At 41.1% G+C, this 21,391-nt stretch overlaps 1 pseudogene; it reads right to left on the bottom strand.

The window, feature by feature from the left end:
- Positions 1-37: 37 nt before the first annotated feature.
- The window catches only part of LOC112075607 (myotubularin-related protein 9-like), a 77,752-nt pseudogene continuing 56,398 nt past the window's right edge, over positions 38-21,391 (bottom strand).

Genomic DNA, 21,391 nt, shown 5'->3' on the forward strand with positions numbered 1-21,391 from the left:
GTCTGTGTGTCCTATAGTAGTCAGCGTGTGTGTGTGGGTCTGTGTGTCCTATAGTAGTCAGCGTGTGTGTGAGGGTCTGTGTGTCCTATAGTAGTCAGTGTGTGTGTGAGGGTCTGTGTGTCCTATAGTAGTCAGCGTGTGTGTGAGGGTCTGTGTGTCCTATAGTAGTCAGTGTGTGTGTGTGGGTCTGTGTGTCCTATAGTAGTCAGTGTGTGTACACAGTGCAGCTACTGACACGTGTTGCCATGGTTACTCAGAGTAGTACTACAAAGTCTCCTCATATCCAGCAATAAGAGCCCCTTTCATAATCTGCATGAGGTGCCTGTGTGTGTGTGGATCTATTTGTGTAGAACGTGAGCTGCTGCTGGGGGGGGGTTACTAAAGTTGGGGGCAGCTGCTGGCTGGTGACCAGGGGTAGCATGAGGAACATATCTGTACATGTCTGTGATATAGATAGTTATACTTGGCTTTAGTGCCGCGAACTCTCTCACCCTTTCAGCAGTCACTGAGCTAACACCAGCGGATTGGTGTAAAGCAAGGAATCTACCGCATTACTTAAAGACGAGGAAGCATTTTTTTTTTTTAAGTACTCAAAAATCTCTCTACCCCGACCCCGTCCCAGTTCTAATCGTGTTCTCTTCTTCTGGGACCGTACGCGTCAAGCAGTTCAGAGTAGGAGCATCAATAAGGCCTTTTATATAATAAATGAATAAGATTAGATAGAGTAGGAGTGCTGATCTAGGATCAGGTCCATCCTGTTCAAGATGTTTAATACATAAAGCCTCAGGTCTCTTGAGTTGTAACCTATAGTGTTGTTACCTCTACTTTAATCTTCCTCCTCTCCTCCTCCTCCTCTCCTCCTCTCCTTCTACCACTCTTCTTCTCCACCACCTCTCCTCCACTCTCCCTCCCTCTCCTTCACCTCTCCTCTACGGTGTTTGCAGCAGAGGCTCCTCAGTCTCCAGTTGGGCCAGCTGTCTCCTGAGGTTGTTGACTTTATTCTGCAGCTCTTTGTTGTAATGTATGATATGAACCATCTCGTCGTAGGCCTCATCCAGACACCTGGAACTTGTGTAAACCCCTTTCACTAGGACTGAAAAAATCCAATGCAGGCAATGATTGACTGTCACGGGGTTTCTTTTTTTCACTAGTTCAGAAACGTAAGCGTCAAGTGTGATGAGCTGAGATGTCTATGGCGCATCAACATCAATTCAAATGATCCCTCAATAAACCATTATATAGCGCAGATCATAATGTATTCTCATACGCCTGTTATACATCCTTACTAGCATTTCATTTAACAGCCTCATTTTATTTCCCCTTATACCCAATGTCTAGCCTTTAATAATACAGCATGAAAATTATTTCCTTCTAAAGGTGTCTATCACCATTTCGTCTAATTGGCACTAAACACCAAAGGAAGATGAGGTAACGACTTACTATGACTGCTATATAAGAGCTATAAGTTTATGAGAGACCTGTGGAATATTAAGGGCTTATATCTTATCATTTACCATTTTATAGTCATATGTATGCGCACGTCGTCTTTAGACGCAGCTGCAGACAGTAAAATAGTTGCATCTTAAACACATGTATTCATTCCCCCGTACTATGCTACCCTCACGATCCCAATATACAATGTTCCACTTTGTCTTCTACTTACAAACCCAACATGAGGCTATTATTAAGTATAAGGGGTGCTCAATGGCAGTATATACCTTTCGTTAGATTGCCGAGCGAGTAGGTGCATCTCGTCCGTCTAGTAATGCTGCGTAGAAGGCAGCGTGTCCTCCGCTGTGTGTGTATAAGACAAAGAGGTGCACCTAGGCTTTACGCACTTAGCATTTCACCAGAATCCTCTGAACCATGGGCCAATGAGTTGAAATTCCGTCGCCAATACGTGTGTGGCGGTGTCAATTGTACCCCTTCCGATCCGACAAATCTTCAGTCTGACTTCTTCTCTTAGTGTCCCTCCTGTCCGCTACCAAGGCTATGGTTGGGATGAGCCCTGATGTGATTCTAAAGACCCCACTCCAAGGCCACCAAGCAGTCGTTATGCTAGAGAGCGTTCTCCTTCTTCATGCTGGCCAACTGTTAGGCCATTCAGTGTTCGTCCTTGTCCTTTACTAGGTTTGTTTCGGACAGTAAGGTGCGCTCCGATTGCATTTACTTTTCAGCCTTTCACATCAACCAATAATCATACCTGCCTACTACTGTTCTTTTGCCGTAAACTAACTGTTATATTACACAGTCATCTGCTATTGTTATTTTGGAGCAGGTGCCCTCTTGTTATGAAGCCAAGAATAGGGACGAAGGAGCATCTTCACTTTAATATTTTGCTCCGCTTCAACTTTGCTTGTTTTCAGCCTCTGTTAAACACTGGTGAGATTCTAGCTGGCTAGTGGGCTCTAGCAGTTGCAATACCATGCTAGATCCTCTTTTCGAGCGCACTGAACATCCGACAGTCGACACCTTCTAAAACTTATTGATATCTGCCTGCTTTCTGTCTTCGGCGCTCTCGAGCGGTATATTGGATTGCGAGTAATGCTCTTATTTAAACTGGTAAGCCATTTTGCATCAGCCAAAAATTAACAATACTCTAAACGCATTTTCTTCCCACAAACTGTTAAACCACCCGCACCCTATTAACGCCTGTCTGGTGAGTATAAACCAGACATACTGATTTGGCAAGACCGCGAAAATCTGAGTACTTAATTAATTACTTCATTCAGCGAAGTTAATTCCTCTTCTATGTTTGCTTTGAATTCGCTTTTTCTATTCAATGCCCATTTACAGTATCCATTCGACTTAGGGTGCCACACTTCACTAATTGCAGTTTTCCTAAGTGGCTGTTCTCCATCTTGAGATGTCAACATGTCTTTTAGGAAATTGTTCAGGCTTCAGGTTATTCTGAAAAATATGAAGAATGATAACGGAGCAAGTGATCGCCTGAATGGAAGTGGATTCCCTAAAGTGTCACCTGAGCCTTGATAGGTCAATGCGCGCACGCTCCGCACTGCCTCATTGCCGCTCAGACCTATCAGCGACTCTGACTTCCGCAAGACTTGTCGCTATTCCTTCGCGAGCGTCGCTTTATGAAAACGGTTAAAGGATTTTCCATCGTTTGAACATGTTCTTCATCAGAACTTACTCCGGCCCATTAAGTACTCTATCCTGGATCTCTTATCTTTCTTCTGCCTTCACCTCGTCTTCCTCCCTCCTTCGATCCCGCGTTCGACAGACTTTCCTTGCGTGGGGATGCTTAACAATCCGGAAGACAAACGGCGGTCAGACAACAAGAGCGGTACGCTTTTTTTTGGGATATAAGTGGACTGAACAATGTCCTGTTCATTTATCGTCCTTAAATAACTAATGTACCAAAACTCAGATCTCATTTCCAAGACACTAGTCGCGAACTAGAACCTCAGCGACCAGAGCAATGCATCATTCTATTTGTCTATGTGAGTAGAATGAAATGTCTGCTCGAGTGCGAAGACGCGATATGAAGATTCACAATCAAAGGTGAAGGGATTAATTTTTATCCCTCTATTTCTGGGACAGTGGTGTTTGTAAACTGTTGTCTACGCTCTGGCAATGGACGTACTGCTACTTTGTTGTGATCGATCGTATGGTTCATACGGCTGGCATTATGCGTTCTCCAACAGGGGAACTAAGCGTCACAGGATACCTATTCAAGGGCTACACGCCCACTCGTCTTCCGCCCACGTCCAAAACCACAAGCGATCTCTTTGATAAGACAACGAATAAGCCTGAACCAACAACAGCCAGCCCCACATCGAACATACAGCCCAAGAAAACGGACCTATGAGAAAAAGAAGAAATAAGAACAAGAAATTAGTAGAAGATCAAGACAAAAAAACATGAACAAATAGAAGAAAACTAGCGTGGTTGGAGTTCACGACGATCCAAATCAACGATTCGCTTTATTTAACCCCTAACCACAGCCAGTATTAGTTAACTATTATATCTTTGTAAAACCTTATTGAACCTAAAATTTAAGGCTATTATTCACCTATAGGTATGTTTCCGCTCCCATTCTGTTTCTATCTTCCCCAGTTAGTTACATATCGTCAACTCCCTCGGCCCTATGGAATTTTTTTAGTTTAGATACGTCAGTCATATTTCCTCTATTCTCTTACTACTGTATTTTCTTATTGAACCATATACTGGCACCAATTACACCCAAGCATAACATCAAAAGAGTTCAGCCTCTCTCAACCCTGGTCATAGCAGTATTAACATGATTATCGACGGATAGAGTGCTGCTAACCAAATCCCCGTAAGACTCACATTTAATAGAGGACCAGAATAAAGAATAAATTCAGAACCAAGCAATTCCTCCTTCGCTCCCCAGCCTCACACTGATAAGCATGCAACAACTAGTACTAGATAAACGTTTGCATCAATGAGAGGGTCTTATTAAGGGATAGACGCGATTGTCAAAGTAATGTGAAGTAGTTACTTTCGTGAAATTGAGGGAACCATAAAGAAAATAATAAACACGAATGTGAAAGAAATGGCTGTGTGAATCGCGAACAATTTGATGATAAGCTCGTTTCCTGGCAATAAGCTACGATAAGCCTAACTCGTTTCTCCCAACAAAACCAACAAACACAGCATGAATTGCCATAGATTCGAGAAGCAGCACTTAAATTTCAGAGCATTTACCTGAATTAGTTACCCATACCCATATTCCCGTTGCACTCCGCTATATATGCAATGTCACATTACCTCAACATGCAAAATTAATATTTGAGCCTGAATGGCTCGGAGCTCTTCCCACATGCCTAGGTTCCATCTGTCTAGTAGCTCCTCTTGAAGATTCACTTTCAGACCTAATAGAGATCGTGAATTGCTATGCAACTTATCCTTATAAATCCAGCCATAGCATTCTATTTGTTCTAAGGTGGTATAGTTTTTTCTCTTTATGGATAATTTCATTTTCTAGTATTGTCGCTAATGTTTTATTATATTAGAAGTGGATATATGACGCTACAAGTAAGTCATATTATTAACCAATATCACGTAGCACTATTATAGAAGTACAAAATAGTACGATAAATGAGTAAGTAAACTAAGTGACAGGACTTTATCAAATTCGAATTCGTTAATGATAACTACTATCCATCAGAAATACAGAGTATGATTATTATTACTGAATCTGCGTGTGATGAACTAGATGGTCATATGCCTTAATACACCGCCTCTCTCTAGCTATATGCATCGTATTTGTCACAATAACACATTCCTTTCCTCTCTTCTCTCTCTCCTCTCACAAGGTCTCCTCTTCCATGGGAATATGTATCTGCCCGGATAAACGATCGACTTGCAACCCTCATTTAACTACCATCTCTCTCTCTCCTTCACTCCTCAAATTATTTATTCTCTTAACTTAACTCTCTCACCATCACTCAATTTCTATTATCTTACTTAACCTGCACTTCTCCCATGATTTATCAGCCTCCTTCCTCCTTCCCTCTATTTCTTCTTCCCACCTACCTTATACATGACATTTTATCAATCCTCATTTCTTTACACCTTCTTAACAAATCCAACCCACGTGTTTCTTTCCTCTACCGTTAGTTCTATTTGAGTCTCACACAAGATTTTCTCCATAATTCTAAACAAAAGAGCGACAGCACACAAACAATCTCACAGTACTCATAACCAATGACGTTGTTGCGCAAACTAACCATGCAAGAAGAGATTAACGGAGTGCTAATAATAAATGAGTAAAGAAGTTGCTGAGAATGAGTGATATAGTTAACAAAATAAGAAGTACAAACATGAAATCAGATGACGACTTATTAAACATTTCTTTACAGATCACTTGATCTAATTTCGGATCCCCCAAATTATAATTATTTATTCAAGAGGTTTATAGAATGTAAGGTTTTTGAGTTATATCATCCATCTAACTACGCAGAACAAGGAAAAATATTAAAGGGAACTCCTAGACAATTATTAACTATTCAGAATTAAAAAACCTTTTCTCAAAGTAATAAGTAGACACTTGACAAACCAATTTAGTCGTCTCAAATGTACAGTAAAGGGGGGGAGGTCACTTTTCTAAACTAATATTAACATAATGAATAAAGCACATTTACATTAGATTGATTCCTGGCATCACCACTAACTAATGACACCACTACGCTATAAACTTAGTTACACACCCTTCCGACCTTTCAAAACCCCAAAACTCCACAAATAAATCAATAAAAGGTTTTCAACGCATCAGGCACCCTCCTTCGGGCCTTCAGATTCCCTGTATATTTCCCTTTTTCGCGCGCACTATCTGTCTCTCCCTCTCCTGCTCCCCGACCCACACATTCGTGACCCTCTGGCCCTCTAACTCCCTCACCTCCCTCCCACACCCCCCTTCCCCCTCTTCACTCCCCCCAACGCCACACACACACTCCCATCACTTCCCCGGCTCAGCCAATTGACTTCCTCTACCCCACCCCACCCCCGCCCCAGGACCAACCCCACATTACACTCACTCTAATAACCCTCCTACACACCCACCACACCCCCCCTATATCCCAACCCTCTACACCAGCTCCTAGCATGTGGGATCATCACTGACTCTCCACCGATTTTATATCTAATTTTGTTTACGAGCACTTGACGAACATGTAACAATACACCTTCAAAAAACTTGCGCTAATAGACACAACACATCCACTCATTACTCACATCACTAATCAACTCACAACACACTCTTATCTACTTATATGCACATCCCACACCTTCACAACAGCCTGCTACTAATTTTCATTTTCTCAAATAACACCACACACTCCATGACAACCTTATGACAGCAACGCACGGACGAGTCTCGTACTCACACAAGATTAATATAAACATACTAATCACCAGACCCATACACCCCACATATACCACAGACTCACATCCGCAATGACTATTGAATGGTAAAGGTTAAGATAGTGTAAATAACCTACAGGGAACCTTAACCACGACGAAATGGACATCTCAGATCTATACATTAATCATTTAACAAAAAATATCTGATACCGAAGACAAAAGCAGCTAGACGAACGCAGATTAAAAAAAATCCCATCTGATAGATCAAAGTAAACAGAGAGAGGCAAGCGCAGACGCTCATCAACGGACTACGATAAACTGGAAATGAAACAGGTCGAAATACACGATATAATGAGATTTAATGGATCCGAAACATTTAACACACCCCGTACTTACACAATTGGACAAAATGCACTAATACTATTAGGATGGTCTTAGGTAACCCTACACTCCAACCCCTCCATTAACACCTACATTCCTGTCTGGCCGACGGGACATCACGGCAAGCCACTTAATAGTATAAGTTAGTATCAGATAACACACACACAAACTGACTTCACAGTTAATGGCATACTAGTAACCTCAATTAATCTTACTACAGTATCTTAATAATTAATTTATTAGAGCGACCACACGATTCAACACCCGCTCTACTTAAAACACGGACCCACATTAACGACTCGAGTCTATTGGACCACAAGAGGCTTCACACAACGCTGACTTTACTTATTAGGACACGAGACCCGCTACCACACTGTACTTAAGATACAGACAAAGACAACGTCACACCACACTTGAACTACTTATAGTACATACTTGATACATAACACACAGGGACTTCAACCACACACATTACTATGAGGACACACTACTTATTTAAACACAGAGCTTTCATACCACTTGACTACTAGGGACACACGCCCTCATTACACCCTGACTACTAGGGACAGCACCACCTCATACGCATATCTATAGGTAACAAGGGACCGCTCATTACACACATACTATATACACGACCTCACATACCATACACTGACTATATGGGAACCAACCCTACACAACCACTACTAATGACTCATAGGACCTCACAATATACGCTGACGACTATAAAGCTGGAAACAGGAGTCCAAACGCTCGACTAGTTTTAGAGTGACTAGCACGTCCAGATGGCCATGCATCGTGCTCGTTTCTAGATTCCAGGACGCTGCAGTTGCGAACTTGGGCACGTTGACTTTATGGACCTCCTCTAGACGCGCCGCGACACTCCTGATCTAGATAACGACCACTAGGCTCACTTTCACACACACTATTACTTATAGCACACAGGACCACATTTACACACACACTGAATCTTGATATGGACACCAGGACCCATCTACACTCTACTTAAGAACACAGACATCACACACACTTGGACTACTATACGAAACAACGCCAGGGTCACGTCAGACCACTACACACACACAGACCTATTAGACACACAGGACCACAAACACACACTGATAACGCGGTAAAGCGGGGCACCAGTATCCATCTAATCGAAACTAGCATCTATTTATGGATATACGGAGACTTTTACACTATTGCATCACACCGTATTATAGAACAATGAGCTTCGATTAAGCAACACGTTGACGATACCTATACCCACACATGGTATTACATCACTAGTACCCACATTTACTCTCACACTGACTTACTAACACCAAGATCCCTCATACCTCACCCTTGGATAACACATTCGGGATAGGACTCCCTTTCATTTTACTACCCCTGATTCTATATGCAACAACAGGGACACCTCATTTACACACTACTACATAAACACTGGAACCCTTAACACCTAACTTACTTAGGAGCACACAATCACTACTATAGAACACCTGGACACTTTAGTATACCCAGGACCTATACACAGGCTGATATATAGGAACACTATAGACGACACAGCCATAAACCTATTACTATAGGAACAGCACAGACCATAACAAACACTACTACAACACACAACCCACATTACCACACACTGCTAGTATAACACACAGACCCTCATACATACACAGACTATAGGAACACAGGACGCCCAACCACACTGACTACTATGCACACAACGTCGATGCAATAACAACAATATAGTAATTGATAATGCTAACACTCGAACTATATACGGACACAAGAACCTCCAACACACCACAGATTACGTAATAAATGGAACATAATAATCTTGTCTACATGTCTTTATCTCTATAGTGGAAGTCGCACGCATATCGCTCATTTAACACCACTACATGAGACATCTTGACGAGGAACTAATAGTTAGGAACCACAACAGACACCTTTAGACACTATATTTACTCTTATGAATGCATACGCAGGACACAGCATCGTATCGCTCGAGGATGAAACTTAAGATAAAAAACTCACAACAACTAGGCTACTGTATGACTGGTACACTAGACACAGCCGCTCCATTTACTCTCACATACTGGACCTTATAGGAAAATCACGGACACGTTAGGAAAAGAACACAAAACAACAGCTAGTTCTGACATTCCAAACAGGGTCCTGACAGAAGCCGCAAGAATTAACTCAACGCCTCATACGAAAAATAGTTGACAAAGATAATTATTTTCTTATAAAACTATTATGAGTCTCTACGGCTCAAATGGATCAACTATATAATTTGCAAACAATAGACCAAACTTTAAACTTCCACACAATTGTGACATTAGACCCGGTTACGAAACTCCTTCAAGACATAGACAGATCAAAGAGAGAGATTCACGATTGGGCGTTGCTCCGTTCAATTTAGCTTATTCTAGTCCGTTAGGTCGAATGAAATATTTCGATTTATATAGCTGAGAGTTTAAACTAGAGGATGTAAAAGTGCGATATTCAGACTACTCATCATTTTATACACAACTCTGTTTGTCTACGTATTGGTCCTAACTCTTTCAATTTGTGCACATGGAGATCTTCTAGGATAGAATAAACGTGGGATTAGAGCCTCCGTTCGATCGAGCAATTCTGGGACCGGTCACTCAAATTAAGCAAGTAACCACCCAAAGTTGGACATTAAACAAAATGAGTTACTCTAGTTATTATAAAATCTTGTTTTGGATCGTATAATATTTCTAGATCGAGTTTTGACCTGAGATAATAAGACTTAGTCAACACGGATAATATGCAGGTTGCTGGGTTTTCCGTGCATTGGGCAGGACAGAACAGCTCCCGGTCATCCGGCTTTATTGACTGAGTAAGATCGAGGGCAAAGGACGTAGTTTGGACGGTGACTATTCTTTTGGTCAATAATTTTCAGCCTGGATGCGCCCTGATAGTCATTGTTCGGCCATTAAGAGTCAATCATGTGTGAGAGTTCGTCTTGACTACCAAGCGAGCGTTCCTCGCTTTTATCATGGTTCATTTCTTCCTGGGTCTTATACAGAAGACACTCACCGGTAAAAGAAAACCTACCTAGGTTAGCATTCAAGTTGAACCTTTATGACGACACAACCATTGAACCCATTTCAAAGCTTGAGTATGCATCTCGCAGGTGTACCTTTCGTACTGATTTCCTATCGGAGTTAATTGATCGTTGTACATGCCAAGGAACAGTTTGTTCATGGGGTTCATAGAATCCGAAACGCTAGTCACCTAATGGCTCTAGTGAAGTACAGAGGTCGAAGAGTGTGGGCCATATCCTATTCCTTAGATCATTAATTGGAAGGCGTCATAGCGACAATAGTAGGGTGCCCCCCTGATGCTTATTGGTAGAAGGCAAAGGGGGATTATCTTAGGTCCCCCTAGCTAATGCACGGAGTACAGGGGCGAATTTACTATGTTCCCTTAGTCCATATTAAAGGGAAAGGGGATCTAGTTCCTAGCCTAATGTAGAGGGGTAAACGGGACGACTCACTAGTCCCCTACTCCGTTCGGAAGAATCAAAGATATAGATGGGGCACCTAGTAGAAACAGGGGAAGTCTTCTAAAATCTCTGGAAGACGGGGAAGTCTTCAATTATGAACACTGTGCTTATAATGGGATCGGACTGGGACGATCTAATCAATTTGCTAAAGTCTATCGTTGTCTGCAGTGTGTGGTAGGCAAGCGCGTTCTTACAACAGTTGTGACGTATGAACATTTACGAGCTATTTGGTACTCAACGAGAAAGCTGTAGGGATTTAAGAGACAGGACGGTTTTGATACGGATACCCTAGTAAAGACTTATAGAACAGAAGGAGGTATTTCGAGTGCTTTCGAAAGTAAGTAAATATTGTAAATACACCATCTTATCCTTATCTGTGTACCAATATAATGATTTGCGATTGTAGAATGACTTTAATGTCATAACTAGTTACGGTTCAAGAAATGGACAATATGGAAAGAGGCGTCGCATATAAGCCTTAGATCTGTGTCATGGTTTAGTGTTTATTATTCGCTCATGCTATAACTAAGCATTGCTGTTATCACTGAACAGTTGTTGTACTGTTGGCTTCTCACGCTCGATTGGCATTCTACCCTCTGAAGTGCAATTCTATGGGGGTGAATATATTTGCTGTTTCATTACAGTTAAATATTTCTTTTTCTATTCGTTGTTTTGATTTCTTTTTTGAATGAACCTTTTTATTGAGTGATTTTTAAATATATTATTTCTTAGGGCATTAAAATAGATAGTGTGCTAAAGGTATTCTGATTGGTGAATTGATTGAGTGTGTACCTGATCAGGACTTATTTAAGTAGACTAGTTTGCTTATTGGCTTCAACTGACAAGGCAACATAGATCACCCTGCTCATCAACATTATCCTAGAAATACTGGGCTTAAGAGGAGTATTCGGGTCTCTTGTGATTTATAAATTGCAGAGCAAACCGCCTCCACATCATTGAAGAGTGGCGGTAGTGTGAAAGTACATTAAGTTATGTATGATCTTCGGTCCCCTTGTGGATGTGATACACAGTCCTCACTCTTCTGAAGTATATTTTAATTTCGACCGAAGGTTCATGGTTGCTCACCTATTTGTTGTTGCTATATTAACACCTAGCAGGGTAAAAAAATCTTGGCGAACACATCCTTGGTGTATTTTATTTGTGCTCACAATTTCTTTACAGATACATTGATGCTATTAACACGCGATACTCGGCCTTCAAAACGGCTCTTCTGGCCGTCTTGTTCATCGAGCATTGTGTGCAATATGATAGACCATATAAAAAAGTTCTACTAACTCATTCTTGCACATCGCTGTTACACAATAATCTCACATGTTTTTTGGATTACCGAGAGCAAAAACTAAAAGTCGAGGTCAATGTACTCACAGTGGCTACCACAATACAGGAAATCATTAGGTGGGGCGAGATAGTGGGTGCACAGGAGGACAGGCAGGAATTTTGAACGACTGGGGCTTCGCAGTTGCCGCGTTTCAGTTTCAATCTGCACTTAGGCGAGTGGAGCAGTCGAAGTGGAGAACATACATGAAATTGCGGGGTATCGTTAGTAGACATAGTGACATATCAGGGTTGGGTTACCTGGGTAGGAAATTCATACAGTACAACTTGGAGAATTAGTAGAGGAGTGACTTTATAACACCAAAATGCCTCAGTGCAAACTAAGCTGGAATGTTTAGCGGATGACCTGACGAGGTGGAAATCGAGTTACTGACAAAGTTGTACCGGACACTTATGCAGTTGAGAGAACCTAAAGGTGTGTAGCCGTCAGCTGTTGATTTAGGGAGATCATACATCGGGTGTAAACAGTAGGAAGATAGTCACATGAGAAATGTCTTAATGGCACAGTTAAGGGCTAAGGTTCTAACAGCAAATGTGCAGGTAAAGGCCTCATAAGAGGTTGAGTAAGCCTTACTGGAATATGCTTCAATGAGAAGCATGTAGGTAGAGACCATCACGAGGATCGGAATTACCAAAGTGTAAACTATAGGGCAATAGACTGGAATGTACACGTAGCGGCGCTCGTGAACGACTTTAATAGCTACGGAAACGTCAGCCACATAAGTAGGCACCACTCTTAATGACAGGCGGAATATACAGCCGGTCTATATGGTACAAGAGAATCATACAGACTAGAATGTCTATGGACAACAAACAGTTTCGTTACATCACGCCATAGAAATACGAACAACCTGGAACGGAGACGGTAGGGGAAGAACTTTCCTCACTGCACGCCGTGGTGTTATGTTAGTCCCGTACCTGTAACTTCCTTGTTCACGCGACCAGCATTGTACATCGTCGGTAGAGCACTATAGCATTACACACTTCTGCTCAATTATTAAGGACACACTCTATCTTCATTGGGTAATGTTTATAAGCGTTCATTCGTGCTTGACGTTTGCAGACATTACATTCACATCGGTGAATAGTGCTAGGCACAAGCCTGACTCTTCGACTGTTTATCTACACATTTCACGTAAAGTTACTAACACACATGATTTGGCAATTGGCCTACAGTCATGTTCAGAGTGTGGAAGTGTCCCTGAGGACATCTCGGTCTATTGTGGTTGGTGGTACAGCAGACTTAGAACAGGAGTGAGATAGATCAGTGTGACTAGTCTATGGTAATAAGAGGGGAGGGCCATATCCTAGACCTCCCTATTAGTCTTACCTACATCTTTTGTATTCGCTAAACCATATTCTCGAATGGAGGCTATGTCTTAGTGGACTGGTTTTACTTGAGCTAAGGTTATGTCAAGTTTCCTTGGTGTCCACTTTATTCAATCACAGGTTAAACCAACAGTCTTATTCTTCAAGATGCGTTAATCCAAACATTTCCAACCAATGAAAGTTGGTCTCTCAGCTTTTGTTGGGTTGAAGTTAGGGCAAGTACAACCACTTTTCACATTTTGTCAACACTTTAATTCACTTCATTTTCCTTTCGTTACCTCACGAGGAGACTTGAAAAGATATGCGTTTCCATTGGTCCCAGATCCTCACTATAGTTCATTTTTTCTTACAGAGCTTGTTCACCATTGGTTACAGGGATTGATACTTCCCCTGACCGCGCGCTTGTTTGTTATTTTCAAGTTGCACTGTTTACTTGGTAGACGGCTCTGCGATAATCCGCGCATCTTTATTTTGGACAATAATACAAAGTTTGGATCATCTTTTGAACCTCGTAAGTGCGCTTACAACGAGGGTGTGCGCGTGGTCGGCCCCAGTTATCAATCACAAGTGACCGCAAAGCTTCGACCTGACAACATCCAGGCAAAGATTCAGCTAATATTATTTCTCGGCCAACAATCGTAGGCGTCCAGTGTCAGAGACAGAGCCCAACATAATTGTAAATACTTCGACTCACAATCTCTTGGCTGCATTACGTACACAGCCGGCACTATTCGATAACTATAGTACACTTAGGCTTTCCTTTCTCATTAAATTATTTCGACATTCCTTTTATCATCATTTAAACAAACCCCAGAGAACCAACTCCTAATTTAAACTTCCAGAAGACTGTTTATTAGAGCATTTCACAGTTGCAGAACAGTTTCAGGTGGGTCTAACAACTCCAAATTACTTAACACTGCGACCTGCCGTCTGCTAACCTGGACTTCCCAGAAATGAAGCACGATTCGACGATTTGGGATAGCGGAGATCGACACAACGGGTCTAGGTCTAGGGAACGAGAGATAACTCCTAATACTTAACGCCTTTCCATCAGAATCATGTGACGCTTTACAGTTACGGGCAATTAACATCACCCAAAACAAAGAACTCCATATTCTTGCCATAAGACTGGCTGAAACCCCTAGAAATGAGTGCAGTGGCCAGTTTAATAATGGCCACGCGCAGGAAGGGCTTAACAGATGTTTGGGAACAGGACTTAAAATACCTATTAACGGACCATTGGAGTTTTACAAGTGAGATTGCTGGGGACCTATGAGAGCGGTCACTTGGTGGTATGTCTTTCGTTTTCAATGGTCCGGGAGGGTGACAGATCCGAGACAATGAAAACTGGTTCTGGGAATAATGTCCTGGAGACCCATGGGACACTGAAGGCACAATAAAACATCAACATTCATATAGTACTGATTACGTCTTATATCATCGATATCATATTTCTTAACAATTCCGCATTTAGAAAAATATACTTTTAATTTAAAGAATCATCAATCAAGCAGGGGTGTTCATATATTAATAAAGAAGAAATTTTCAAACGGAGCGCTAATATAAATAACGAAAATGATTTTAATGCATTAAATACAGGTCAATGTTCTTTATTTTACCTCCACCTACATGTCATCAACCAATCGAAACCAAGTATTGAACTGGGATAGGAGCGTTAAGGAATGGCCAACTGGTACCCCTGCACAGTTAGAAGGTGCGCAGACCGTACTACCAGTGTACCGCTCGATAATATACGCTTTTGGTGCCCATTATGTGTGGGAATATTTAACGGTCTAGGTGGGTGTGTGGAGGTGTGGTGCAGTTTTATTTATGTATATTTTTGTCCAATTTTTTTACCTTAGTTTAGATTTAATACAATCATCGGTGGTTAACATTCACACAGTAGTTATATAGGTGTCTCTTAATTAACTGTAATCTACTTTTCTTATATGTTCATGAAATCTTTTGAAAAGGACCTTTAACTACGGTTGATCGACTTGTTAGGATTTATACGCGGCGATTTATGTAAGCAATAAAGCAATTACTGGTACAATGCTATAAGAAGGATAATTACTTACATTTACTTGATGTAATTTGTCTTCCACGCGCTACTTCGCATGATCACAACTAGAATAACATTTTGACACTTTAGAACTCTTGACCATTAACAGATTTCCATATCAATACACAGGCTTCGGTCCTTTAACAGGGACTTTTCCCTCGCAATACCCTATAGCAACAATTGAGACACACAGTTCTTTAATAAGGGTTTCTACAGATAGTCGGCTTAGAAAGTTTTGTGGGCGCAGGGAACGTTCTATATATACCACACATCTGCAAACGCTAGAATAGTCACAATTACTCCACGCCGCTAGACCACGGTGGTTTTCCCAATTGATCAAAGAACAATTCATTATATTTAATAAGAACTACACGTTGCAACTTAATTTCAAACAACTCCTTTGTTGATCTTCACTAATGGTAATTTGTTTGCATATTGTTCTGACTTTAATTTCTTATATGTTCTTCTCGTACTGCGGTAACGATCAGGTGGTCCTACTGTGGTAGATTAGTACTTTATACGCCCGCAGATTATTACATGTGACACTACTCATTACCTCTAGGGATGATTTAAGCAGTTCTGTTCAATACAGCGCAATTTCTAATTGACCACTACTACTTCGGTGTTTCGTGATCCTACGTACCCCTTCGTGTCAATGCATACTTGTTTTGCTCTGGCTTCGCATTTTCTGTAAACTGTTTACGTCATTTCAGTGGAAAAGTCCCCTATGTCTCTGCATCTGGTGTTTTGTGTCATGCAATGCAGGTATTTGTTCTACCTTTGCAATTTGCAAAATTTAGCAACCTCTTACTTATGACATTATTAGCACCATCAGATTAAGTCAAATTTATTAATCTTGACCGCGCCTTTTAATGGACCTTCTCTCACTATAGGCCAACTTACTGCCAATAACTATGAGTCCAAGTGGAAGTACTACACTAATCGAATCAAGATGTTCTTTAATGGGTTGGATTTATGACAAAAGGATGCCGTTGACTGAACTAGTTAAATGGTTGGAAAAGTGGTATCACTCACGGCCTGGGAGCTGTAGTCATCCATTTTTTGCGGAATTAGGTCTCTTCTAACACATACGTCCACCGCATCTGGGTCGTAAAAAGTTCGAGAAGTCCGTATCACCAATGGACACAATGCTCCTTAATTAGCTGCAGGTCACGTCATTTCGGATGCATTTCTTACTTCTTCAGTCCGTTTGGTTGTCTTGTGGATGTCTTCGTCAACTGTTAGGTTTCAGTAGGTAGTCTAATACCTTGTTGTCTCTTAACCGAAACTAGGAAGACGAAGTACCTTAGTAGAAGCCAGTAAACGGACATGAACCGCAACTAGGATCCACGTAGGCGTCGTAGCTATCGGTTATAACAATCATCAAGGATAAAACTTCAAGGAAATTAATTGTCTGGTGATTCAGTATCATTTCTTCCTGTGTCTCCAAAAGGGCAAAAAACAGACCAAACCATCAAACAGTCTATCGGATTCAACATAATGACACGACCTACAGTTAGGGCCTAGATTGCAATTCGTATGCTACGAGGAGCTCACTTTCCATTCAGTTTATTCCTGGGCAAGGAGCACAGCCCATCTAAAAAGCAATGCAATCAGATATGACGTTAACACCTCAAAGGATCATATAGACTCAAACAATCTGTCCGGTATTGAATATCTTCAATTTTTACACAAGATCTGAATACAATAGTGAACTTAACCAGTATCAGCTTACGAATTAAGGGAGAAAGGGAACGCTTAACGGGTTCTTTCGTATTAGGAGATATGTTGAGCGCTAAGGTGTTAAGCATTCAGACACGTAATTTATATGCAAAAGACTTCACAGGTCAATACTCTTGATGTTATCATAGTATTAAAAGCTTTAAAACGGTTTAGTTGCACGTGGAATTTAGAGCCGTCTGTGGCTTCACCGAGCACTAAGAGCGTTTTAAAGACAGGATTGAGGCTAAATGAGCCGTTAATAATTGCAAACTCCTAGGAGGTAATAAATAGTTGGTATTAGTTCCTGAGCTAATGGTTAGCGCAATTAGGGTTGCAGGCTAAGGTTAGTTACAGTTAATGTAAACTTATCCAGGATTTGTAAGTTAAATTCAATGCGACGGAGACTTTACGGTTAGGGTATTTTGAATGCGAGTATCGCAAGGCTTTTATTTAAGAGTTTTTGGATCCGGAATTGTGTTGAACTTGATCAGGGAGGACGATGTATGAAAGCTAAGGCTTAGGGTGGTTTAGGTATTTTCGTGTAGCCGGCAAGGTTAGAGTGGCTTGGATTACCATTACCATTGAATATGGATTTTAGGGATAGCTCAGGGTGGCTGGTAGGGTTGAGGCTACTTTAGAAGATTTTTTATTTAAGGGGTTGAAAATCAAATTATTTCATCAGAGGATATTGTGGTTTCAATGTCATAAGCTGGGTTTAGGTCTTGCGTTTATTTGCCGATTTTTAGAGGACTGATCAATGGTTTTCTGGTCTTAGGTTGTTTTCGTTATAAGGATACATTTTTGGATACCTCGTGATATGGTTCCTAACAAGGACGTAGCTTCAATGATCAAGGGTTTTAGAGCAGGTTCCATGTTGGATAAGGATTTGAGGCTAAAGGTTAGTGGATGAACCAGGGGATAACAGGTTCGTGTATTTTTAAGTGATGCAGTGGTTAGCCTTATTTCGGGTTTTAGGATAGTAGTTGATTGCTGTTTGCGTTCCAGCTTTTCTATCATAGTTCCGTTCTCTTAGTGTCTTGTATTCTCTGTTGGTCTCAGTTATTTAATTTTTCATTTTTCTTTGTTGCTCCATATTACAGCACGTCTAGTGATTCTGATATGAGCCCTTTTCCGTGACGAATCATTCAGTTGTTTTTTCGTTCCTGTGTTAAGTCAGTGTTGTTTATTTCGTCTGTTAAAATAGTTAGTCCTGTCTCTCTTTGTGGTCCTGTAATAGGTGTGTCTAAATCCGGAGGCACTAGTCAGCGTGTTCCTCTTGTGTCCTATAGGTATCTTCATGTTCTCGTCGTCAGTGTTGTCCTTAATTTTATTTGTCTGAGTCATTGTCCTATAGTTGTGGCAGCTTTGTTGGGTGCTTTGTTAATAGTAGTCAGGTTTTTTAGTTTTGTCTATATAATAGTGTGTTAGGGTCTTGTGTCCATATATCATTGTGTGCTATGTCTTTTGTCTAATAGTAGGTCCAGTCTTCATATATAGTCATTTTATATATGCTGTCCGTGATAGTATTGCAGTTGATATAGTCTTGGTTGTTCTCATAGTAGTGTCAGGTGTTATTTCTTTGTTCCTATAGTGCAGTTGTTTTGGTCTTTGTCCTATGTCGTTTGTGTGTCTTTCTATATATCATTTTTGTCTGTCGGTTCCTATACTAGGTCAGTCGTCTATAGCGCGTTGTCTGTCTAGTAGTATCATGTTTTGTATGTTCTTTTATAGTACATGTGTACCGTCATTCTGTCCATAAGTCACTTGATCTGTTGTCCTAAGGGTGTCCTGGTTATGACTCTCGTGTGGTCCTATAAGTTCATTTGTTATGTGCTCTGTTTCCTATAGTAGTCATTTCGTTAGCTTCTGTCCTATATAGGTCCATTTTACTGTCGTCATACTAGTCTGTTATGTTGTCTATAGGTACAGTGTTCGTATGTCTGTCCTATATCTCGTGTTATCTCTTTCTAAGGTATCACGTGTGATATCTTTTCTAAGTATAAGTCAGTTTGTATGGTAGGTGTGTATATAAGGTTCGTGTTAACAGTCTTTCTATAGGTACATGGTCTCATAATAGTGGTTGTCACTCCTGAGTTGTTATCGGTAGCTATGGTTGTCATGTAGTCCAGCTCTGTAAGTCTTGTGTCCGATAGTATAGGTGCTTATCTTTCCTTATGTTTAGTCACTGTTTATCTCGTGGTCTAAGGTAGCATCGTTGTTCTTGGTCTATAGGTAGTTGCGCCCTGTTTGTTGGTGTCTGGTCCTGTAGATAGGTGGATCAGTTTTTGACGGTTCTTGGTCCTATGTAGTCAGGGTGTGTCTCTGATCTTTTCGTATATAGTCTCTTTTCAGCTCCTGCGGTTCCTAAGTACAGTTGCGTGATGTTGGACTTGTTCCATAGTAGCATGTTTATGTTAGTCAGTCTTTATTATCCTGTTTCCTATATATACCTCCTTTACTCTCTTTCCATATATCATTGTGTTACCGTCTTTTGTTCCTTAAGTGTAGGTTGGTTCTAAGTTCAGCTTTATCTGTTTCTATATAGTCATTATCAGTGTTTCCTATAGTATCAGTTGTGTTACTCGTGTCCTATATAGTCAGGTTTTTTTCTATTTCATTTTGGTATGTAGTCTGTTTTCCTTAGGGTAGTCACTGCTGTTCTGGGTGGTTTCTGTTTTCCTATCTAGTGGTCACGTTTTAGTCTTTCCTAGTATAGTCATTGTTTATGTCGTGTCCCTATAAGGTATCACGTCTTATTTCGTGTTGTTCCTATAGGGTCATTCTTTTGTCTTCGTCCTATAGGTTCGTTATTTACTGTTTCTATAGTGTCATTGTTAGCCTGTGTCTATATAGTCGTTCGTTTAGGTATCAGCCTCTGTTGAGGCTGTTGTCTATTGAGTAGTATTGTAAAAGGTTGTGTCCTATATATTGTGTTAGTTCTGCTATAGTAGTAGTCGTTCTATATATTGTATTACTCTGTGTCTATACGTATCAGCTGTGGTTGTTTGTTTCTCTATAGCGTATCACTTGTTGATCTGGTGTGTCCATAATAGCATTGTGATCATCTGTTGTCCGATGATAGTTAGGCTTCTAGGTTCGTGGTGTTCCTTATAAGTGTCATGTGTGGGGTGTGTTGGGTTGGGTGTGTCTATAGTATGTAGTGGGTGGTGTAACTAGGTGCAGCACTGAACGTGTTGCCATGTTAGCTCAGTATGTATACGTACAAAGTCTCCTCATATCCAGCAATAAGAGCCCCTTTATAATTGCATGAGGTGCCTGTGTGTGTTGGATCTATTTGTGTAATAACGTGAGCTGCTGGCCGGGGGGGGTACTAAGTTGGGGGCTTCCTGTGGCTGGTGACAGGGGTAACATGAGGAACATATCTGTACATGTCTGTGATAAGATAGTTATACTTTGGCTTAGTGGCGGCGAATCTCTCACCCTTCAGCAGTCACTGAGCTAAAACCTGCGATTGGTGTAAAGCAAGAATCTACCGCATTACTTAAGAACGAGGAAGCATTTTTTTTTTTTAAGTCTCAAAATTCTCTCTACCCCACCCCGTCCCAGTTTCATATGGTGTTTTCTCTTCTGGGACGGTACGCGTCAAGCATGTTCAGAGTAGGAGCATCAATAAGGCTTTTATAATAAATGAATAAGATTAGATAGGAGAGTGCTGATCTAGATCAGTCCATCTGTTAGATGTTAATACATAAACCTCAGGTTCGTTGAGTTGTAATATAGTGTTTTACTCTACTTAATCTTCTCTCTCTCTTCTCCTCTCCCTCTTCCTCTCCTCTACCACTCTTCTTCTCACACACTCACTCTCCTCCACTCTCCCTCCCTCTCCTCACTCTCCTTACGGTGTTGCAGCAAGAGGCTCTCATCTCCAGTTGGGCCAGCTGTCTCCTGAGGTTGTTGACTTTATTCTGCAGCTCTTTGTTGATATGTATGATATGAACCATCTCGTCGTAGCCTCATCCAGACACCTGGAACTGCGCTTCCAACGCGGAAACACATTGGGGGGGGGGGGGGGGGGGGGAGAGAAAGAAGAGAGAAAATGAGTAAGAGAGACAAAGAGAAATGAGTGAGAGAGTAGAGACAGAGACAGAGATAGAGAAAAAATGAGGACGAGCAGATGCAGAAGAAGAGGC

This window comes from Salvelinus sp. IW2-2015, unplaced genomic scaffold, assembly GCF_002910315.2.
Source record: "Salvelinus sp. IW2-2015 unplaced genomic scaffold, ASM291031v2 Un_scaffold3271, whole genome shotgun sequence".
Lineage (NCBI taxonomy): Eukaryota > Metazoa > Chordata > Actinopteri > Salmoniformes > Salmonidae > Salvelinus > Salvelinus sp. IW2-2015.